The sequence below is a fragment of the Lolium rigidum genome, chromosome 4 (genome assembly GCF_022539505.1).
Source record: "Lolium rigidum isolate FL_2022 chromosome 4, APGP_CSIRO_Lrig_0.1, whole genome shotgun sequence".
NCBI lineage: Eukaryota > Viridiplantae > Streptophyta > Magnoliopsida > Poales > Poaceae > Lolium > Lolium rigidum.
This window is the reverse complement of record NC_061511.1, coordinates 75,063,757-75,073,097: the sequence shown is the minus strand read 5'-3', so window position 1 is coordinate 75,073,097 and position 9,341 is coordinate 75,063,757.

The window sequence follows — 9,341 nt, the reverse complement described above, 5'->3', positions numbered from 1 at the left end:
AATCATCAGGTAAAAATTTCATCCAACATAGTTCTTCCAAAAGAAAAAATCATGACACCAAAAAGTTCATCCAAATTGCTCGAATGTAGAGCATCACACACTCTCACCATGTCGAAATTCTCCGTTATCATCCGCAAACTCACCAATCTTTGCTGCAAAGGTATGCTCCATGAAGCTGACAAAGGCATCACCTTCATTTTGTCAATGTGTGTTTTGCCAGCTAACAATCAGCAGGGTTACGTGCCGGGGGCCAACAATGACAACAAGGTCGGGGTGCGTTGCCTCCTAGAGCTGCTTCTCCTCCATGACGTGCACGGTGGAGCGGTGTAAAGGAAGCGGGGAGGGGAAGGAAGTAGTAGGAACAATAGAGAATTGGCAAGTGCGGCTAGACTCAAGGATGGTGTCACGCCTCCCACCGAGTTGGAGCTGGAAATTTCAGCCGTCCCAAACACACGGAGACGGTGTTCACTCTATATGGAGGGTGATGACTTAGATTATCATGAACTCATAGAATTTTAGTTATAAGGATAGTTACGAGTATTCTGCGGGGCATAGATGGGCTGGAGTTTGAGCGGAGTGGAGCCAGCTCACTCGACTCGATAGAACCCATTAAGAATACGAGTTATCTCTACCTGGTTGTTAAGATACCAAGTTTAAAATTGAAAATAGCCTGACTCATGTAACTAATGAGTTAGCTCGTTTAACTCATTAATATTTAAATAAACTAGCTTATCTCTAGTGTCGCCTCTCGTCTACGCGGACATTGGGGATGAACACACCCCATTTCTGTTGGTTAGTGGGCACGAAGATCTTCGGCCTCAACACCGCCTTTGGATCATTTCGAGGCGGAGGAAAATCATACACAAAGACACACGATCATTTTTTACCCAGGTTCAGGCCGCCCTTCTGCTAACAGTCATACGTCCTGCTTTGGTGGATTATCTTGGATGCACAAAGTACAAAATGATGAACTCTCTGGTGCTGGGAGGACGCTTTGATCAGCTCCTACACCCCCCGGTCTTCCTTTTTCTTTTCCACTCTTCCCGTTTCTCTAGTTCGAGCTAGTCCGAATCGGACTTTCCCTCTCTCACTCTGAATCTTGACCCTGACATTCTCAAGAACGAAGCCCAGGCTCTCTCTTCTCTATGTTCTCTCTCTCCCAAAGACGATCGATCTCACCAAACTGAACCTAACCTAACCAGACTAAACTGAGCCTCTCTACAAAAGGTGATCCATCCTCTTCCTCTTGTCAATTCCAGACATATATACCTCCGGAGATGATCTCAACGACCGGTCCGAGCACCGCCCAAGAGCGTTCCCGGGCTCAATCGGGAGGAGCAACGCGGGCGACGAGCAGATCGGTGGTGCGCGTGACCAAATGGATGGCCACGGGCGGTGTGCTGACGTCTGTGATGATGGCGTGACATCTCGGGCAGCGAGCTGTCACTCCTGTCCACGGCGTAGGCCTCTATCAGTCTGCGCCATGATGGCGCATTGGGGTGCAGGTGCCTTGCCTGTTCCCCACGCAAGTCTTGACTTTTCCAATCAAGCCCAGCTGTCTCGTGCTCCCTAGCCTCACCTGGCCAAGGAGAGGAGGCTCTTTAGCCCTTCCGGGGCGATCCGAGCCATACGCCTTGGCCTAGGTTCCCCGCTTCCTCGTCCTTAGCCTTTCTCCACGTGACATTCCCGGGAGGAGGCCCTGGGCAGCTCCTTGCACATCTTGTCATGTCTGTTCGTCCAGACATGTCTCCGTCTGGGAGTGCTTGTTCACCACTGGGTTGCCTACGTCAAAGGGTAAACCTTAGTGCAGTTATGCCGTTTTTACCACGAGTCATACTTGGATTGCTTATCGTGGTTGCATCCGATATGCCATGGGCTGGAGCCCGCGCGCGCCGCGGTGTAATCGTGTGGACCATGGTCCCATTACGCCGACATCTAGAATAAACAATATGAGCAAGTATGATGTATCAAAATTGTTATAATTGGATTGCATAGTGAACAAAAAAACAGAGACACAACATTCTATATTACTCAAGTACCAATGAAATGATTTCATGTCTAGATGGGTTGGGCTTGGGGACGTTGACGTTAACCGAGCTTAGCGAGTTTTGTGTAACTCGTTAACTCATAATGTTAAGCTTGGTTAGTAAACAGCCTTAGATATTAAAAGTTGGCTCGGCTTGTTAGGGAGCTCGAGCCGTGTTATGAGTTACCTATTTAGATCACAAGTTTCAACTTTTACTACCAGCCTTAGAGGGGAACCAAAAGATTTGGCAGTCTTTTGGTAATCTCATGTTGTAGCTGGTGTTATGATATTTGTCTTTTTGAGTGGGGTTTTGATGATCTTGAGGTAATGGCTGGCTTAAGAATTTATGGGCATACAACTACCATAGCACATTCAGTTTTGTTTTTCGATGGGGACTTTTCCTGAGGTAATGGACACATATTGCTCGATGCGTGTACCCATTTAGGATTACCCATGTTGTGATACTCAACAACATATTACTTTTTATAAGGGAATCTTTTATTATTCAAAACACTACATCATAACGTACAACAAAATCAAATCCAAGTTTAACTATTGGCTTAGGATTTTTGAGAAAAGGGGAAGTACCCGGCCTCTACATTGAAGTGATGCATACGACCTTTATTTCATTTATTCAACAAAAAACTTACAATGAACATACAAAATGAAGCCGCCAAAAAAAGTGACACCATACTACCAAATAGCACAATGATAGGGAAACAACGGGGCCTAGTTCCCTAGCAACAAGCATCGTTAGCTCACAAGACAAACCTAGAGAGATGGTGCCTCATGCACACGTCCCGGAAGTTTTCTCCGCCATCTTCCGCAAACCCATCTCCGGGGTATAGAACTCTAAGTGAAGGCCCTCACCAGGATAGCCACCGACAACACCAAGGTGCCAAACATTACCACCGCCCAGTGCACGATCACCTAATCATGCACACTTGTCACTGAGACCCCTCGCCACCATGCCATCCAGTCCCGTCAGCCAACACATCTTGAAGCCTCCGGAAGATCTGTCATGCATATCACATGCGAGAAACAAGCATGCCTGATAGTAGCACCTACCATCTAGGCATGACCTGACACTTCGCTTAAGAGTTCGTGCAACATGAAGCTGCTCCACCATTTCCACTGATGTACCAGTACCACAGGACCCTCTAGATGTGTTTGATTCAAAGAGGGGCATGGCCTCGATATCATCATCATTTGATCCGGGGACCGGTTCTAAGGTTTCACCGGGAGAAAATTGGGGAGGGGGGAGCACTTGATGGCACGATAATGCCTCAAGAGGGAAGAGATGCCCGTAAGCATGAGCTATCGGCTCAGGTAAAAACCAGGATCAAAGCATCGCATGCCACGTCTCACCGACATCTTTCGCTAGGTTGTTCCACCATCTGAACATTGTCATTGGCCAAGCTCGACTGACCATGGTGGCCCAATCCTTATCGCCGACCAAGCCTGACTACCCAGATAGCCCCATTATTTTGAAAAGGAGAATGAGACCTCTGACCTCTGCATCGAAGAGATGCATATGAACTTTCAGATTTTATTCAACAAAGATATGGCAAAAACATACATCAAAATATCTGAAGCCACCACTCAACACCTACAAATTTGACAATGCGTGAAGAACATGTCATCACGGTCTTCTGCCCTAACAACACAAGCAACGACCGACCAATTAATTACAAGGGAATCACTAAGTCACCCTATGGCGAAATAAGAGCATACAAACATCTGGTCTAGCACCTCATATTATCACTTCAGAATACGTCATCACCCGTAACTGTGGATCCCTATTGAGGGCTGATGTCTACGCACGCTTCTATTCCTGTAGACAGTGTTGGGCCTCCAAGAGCAGAGGTTTGTAGAACAGCAGCAAGTTTCCCTTAAGTGGATCACCCAAGGTTTATCGAACTCAGGGAGGTAGAGGTCAGAGATATCCCTCTCAAGAAACCCTGCAATTAAGATACAAGAAGTCTCTTGTGTCCCCAACACACCTAATACACTTGTCAGATGTATAGATGCACTAGTTCGGCGAAGAGATAGTAAGATGCAAGTGATATAGATGGTGGTAATATTGCAGGAAGTAAAGATGCAGTAAAACAGTAAACAAGCGATGCCAGAAAATAGCTTGCTAGCGTGGGAAGCAATTCTCTATGGTGTAACTTTCTATTCAGAAACAAGGCCTAGGGATCATACTTTCACTAGTGGACACTCTCAACATTGATCACATAACTGAATAAACAAATACTACTTTCTCTACACTCTCTTGTTGGATGACAAACACCATTCATTGTGTAGGGCTACAAGAGCTCCCTCAAGCCGGAGTTAACAAGCGCCACAACATTCGGTGTTCATATTTAAGTAACCTTAGAGTGCATGATAGACCATTGCAATTATACCGAGTACCAACGTAGCATACACACTGTCACCTTTAAGCTATGAAAGGGGGAATAGATCACATCAATACTATCATAGTAATAGTTAACTCCATAATCTACAAGAGATTACAATCATAACCTACGCCAAGTACTACATGGTGCACACACTGTCACCATTACATCATGAAGGAGGAATAGAGTACTTTAATAACATCACTAGAGTAGCACATAGATGATATTCAACTAGATCACAAAGCTCATGATCACATAAAGATCACATCGGAGAGAGAGATGAACCACATAGCTACGGTACAGCCCTTAGCCTCGGGGGATAACTACTCCCTCCTCATCATGGGAGACAGCAGCGGTGATGAAGATGGTGGTGGTGTCGATGGAGATGCCTTCCGGGGCATTCCCCGTCCCGGCGGCGTGCCGGAACAGAGACTTTTGTCCCCCGAATCTTGACTTCGCGATGGCGGCGGCTCTGGAAGGTTTTCCGTATCGTGGCTTATTCGTGTCGAAGTTTTAGGTCACGACAACTTATATAGGCGAAGAAACGGAGTCGGAAGGGGTCTGGGGGCTCCACACAGTAGGGGGGCGCGCCCCCCCCCATCTGGCCGCGCCGCCACCATGTGTGGAGGCTTCTGGCCCCTCTTCGGTGTTCTGGAAGCTTCATGGAAATATAAGATCGTGGGCCTTGATTTCGTCCAATTCCGAGAATATTTCCTTACTAGGATTTCTGAAACCAAAAACAGCAGAAAACAGGAACTGGCACTTCGGCATCTCGTTAATAGGTTAGTTCCGAAAAATGCATAAAATCATCATAAAGTGTGAACAAAACATGTAGGTAATGTCATAAAACTAGCATGGAACATAAGAAATTATAGATACGTTGGAGACGTATCAAGCATCCCCAAGCTTAGTTCCTACTCGCCCTCAAGTAGGTAAACGATAACAAGGATAATTTCTTAAGTGACATGCTACCAACATGATCTTGATCAATACTATTATAAAGCATATGAGATGAATGAAGTGAATCAAAGCAATGGTAAAGATAATGACTAAACAACTGAATCATATAGCAAAGACTTTTCATGAATAGTACTTTGAAGACAAGCATCAATAAGTCTTGCATAAGAGTTAACTCATAAAGCAATAAATTCTTAGTAGAAAGTTTTGAAGCAACACAAAGGAAGATATAAGTTTCAGCGGTTGCTTTCAACTTCAACATGTTTATCTCATGGATAATTGTCAACATAAAGCAATATAACAAGTGCAATAGGTAAACATGTAAGAATCAATGCACACAGTTGACACAAGTGTTTGCTTCTAAGATAGAAAGAAGTAGGTAAACTGACTCAACATAAAGTAAAAGAATGGCCCTTCGCAGAGGAAGCATGGATTACTATTTTTGTGCTAGAGCTTTTCATTTTGAAAACATAGAAACAATTTTGTCAACGGTAGTAATAATTCATATGTGTTATGTATAAGACATCCTATAAGTTGCAAGCCTCATGCATAGAATACTAATAGTGCTCGCACCTTGTCCTAATTAGCTTGGATTAACACGGATTATCATTGCATAACATATATTTCAACCAAGTGTCACAAAGGGTACCTCTATGCCGCCTGTACAAAGGTCTAAGGAGAAAGTTCGCATTGGATTTCTCGCTTTTGATTATTCTCAACTTAGACATCCATACCGAGACAACATAGAAAACAGATAATGGACTCCTCTTTTAATGCTTAAGCATTCAACAACAGATAATATTCTCATAAGTGATTGAGGATTAGTGTCCAAACTGAAACTTCCACCATGATTCATGGTTTTAGTTAGCGGCCCAATGTTCTTCTCTAACAATATGTATACTCAAACCATTTGATCATGATAAATCGCCCTTACTTCAGACAAGACGAACATGCATAGCAACTCACATGATATTCAACAAAGGTGTAAAAGTTGATGGCGTCCCCGGAAACATGGTTACCGCTCAACAAGCAACTTATAAGAAATAAGATACATAGCAACATATTCAATACCACAATAGTTTTTAAGGCTATTTTCCCATGAGCTATGTATTGCAAAGACAAAGAATGAAATTTTAAAGGTAACACTCAAGTAATGTACTTTGGAATGGCAGAGAAATACCATGTAGTAGGTAGGTATGGTGGACACAAATGGCATAGTTTTTGGTTCAAGGATTTGGATGCACGAGAAGTAATCCCTCTCAATACAAGGCTTAGGGTAGCAAGGTTGTTTGAAGAAAACTCAAGTATAAACCGGTACAGCAAAACTTACATAAGAACACATTGCAAGCATTATAAGACTCTACACTGTCTTCCTTGTTGTTCAAACACCTTAACCAGAAAATATCTAGACTCAGAGAGACCAATCATGCAAACCAAATTTTAACAAGCTCTATGTAGTTCTTCATTAATAGGTGCAAAGTACATGATGCAAGAGCTTAAACATGATCTATTGAGCAAAACAATTGCCAAGTACCAAATTATTCAAGACCATATACCATTTACCATATGAAGCATTTTATGTTTCCAACCAAATAGCAATTAACGAAGCGGTTCTCAACTCCGCCATGAACATTAAAAGTAAAAGCGAAGAACACTAGTGTTCATATGAAAAAGCGGAGCGTGTCTCTCTCCCACACAAGCATGAATTTATTCAGAGAATGAAAATAACAAAACGAAAATAAAAGCACACAGACGCTCCAAGTAAAATACATAAGATGTGACGGAATAAAAATATAGTTTCACTAGAGGTGACCTGATAAGTTGTCGATGAAGAAGGGGATGCCTCCCCAAGCTTAGATGCTTGAGTCTTATTGAAATATGCAGGGATGAACCACGGGGGCATCCCCAAACTTAGACTTTTCACTCTTCTTGATCATATTGTATCATCCTCCTTTCTTGACCCTTGAAAACTTCCTCCACACCAAACTCGAAACAAACTCATTAGAGGGTTAGTACATAATCAAAAATTCACATGTTCAGAGGTAACACAATCATTCTTAACACTTCTGGACATTGCCCAAAGCTACTGAAAGTTAATGGAACAAAGAAATCCATCAAACATAGCAAAACAGGCAATGCGAAATAAAAGGCAGAATCTGTCAAAACAGAACAGTCCGTAAAAACGAATTTTTCAGGGCACTTAACTTGCTCAGATGAAAAAGCTCAAATTGAATGAAAGTTGCGTACATATCTGAGGATCACGCACGTAAATTGGCAGATTTTTCTGAGTTACCTACAGAGAATTCTACTCAAATTCGTGACAGCAAGAAATCTGTTTCTGCAGTAATCCAAATCTAGTATCAACATTACTATCAAAGACTTTACTTGGCACAACAATGCAATAAAATAAAGATAAGGAGAGGTTGCTACAGTAGTAACAACTTCCAAGACACAATAAAACAGTAGCAAAATAAACACATGGGTTATCTCCCAAGAAGTTCTTTCTTTATAGCCATTAAGATGGGCTCAGTAATTTTAATGATGCTCACATAAGAAATAAGAATTGAAGCAAAAGAGAGCATCAAGAAGCAAATTCAAAACACATTTAAGCCTAACCCACTTCCTATGAAAAGGAATCTTGTACACAAATAAATTCATGAAGAACAAAGTGAATAGCATAGGAAGACAAAACAAGTGTAACTTCAAGATTCTCAACATAAAGAGGGGAAACTTAATATTATTAAGATGCATATAACCATGTTTCCCTCTCTCATAATAAATTTTAGTGGCATCATGAACAAACTCAACAATATAAGTATCACATAAAGCATTCTTATTCACATGCATAAAAGTATCATTACTCTCCACATAAGAATAATCAATTTTATTAGTAATAGTGGGGGTAAAACTACCATAACCATCATTGTAATCATCATAAATCGCAGGCATGGTATAATCATAATAACCTTTATCCTCCATAGTGGGTGGCACCAAAATACCACTATCATTATAATCATCATAAATAGGAGGTAAAGTATCATCAAAGAAAATTTTCTCCTCAAAACTTGGGGGACTAAAAATATCATGACCAGCTTCCCCAAGCTTAAATTCTTCCATAGCATTAGCAATAATAGTGTTCAAAGAGTTCATGCTAATAACATTGTTACAACTATTTTGCAAACAAAATTCCATGGGTTTTTTAATTTTCTCTTCAAACACCTCATGTCCTAATTCAAGATAAAGTTCATAAAGATCTCTCATTTTGTTGTTGTTTTCCATTAAGCCTTACTAGTGAAAACAAGAAACAAAAATATATAATTGCAGGATCTAAAGGAAATACCTTCGAGCACTCACACACCGGCAACAGTGCTAGGCAATAGCTTAGTAGTCGGAGGATGTGAATACCTTTTACCTTACCTCCCCGGCAACGGCGCCAGAAAATAGCTTCGAATAGAAAGTTACACCACAGAGAATTGCTTCCCACGCCAGCAAGCTATTTTCTGGCGCCGTTGCCGGGGAGGTAAGGTAAAAGGTATTCACATCCTCCGACTACTAAGCTATTTCCTAGCACTGTTGCCGGTGTGTGGGTGCTCAAAGGTATTTCCTTTAGATCCTGCAATTATATCTTTTTGTTTCTTGTTTTCACTAGTTAGGCTTAATGGAAAACAACAACAAAATGAGAGATCTTTATGAACTTTATGTTCAATTAGGACATGATGTGTTTGAAGAGAGAATTAAAAAACCCATGGAACTATATATGCATGCTAATGGGAATGTTATTAGTATGAATGCTTTGAACACCATTGTTGCTAATGCTATGGAAAATTCTAAGCTTGGGGAAGCTAGTTTTGATGAGCATGATATTTTTAGTCCCCCAAGTTTTGAGGAGAAAATTTTCTTTGATGATACTTTACCTCCTATTTATGATGATTATAATGATAGTGGTATTTTGGTGCCAC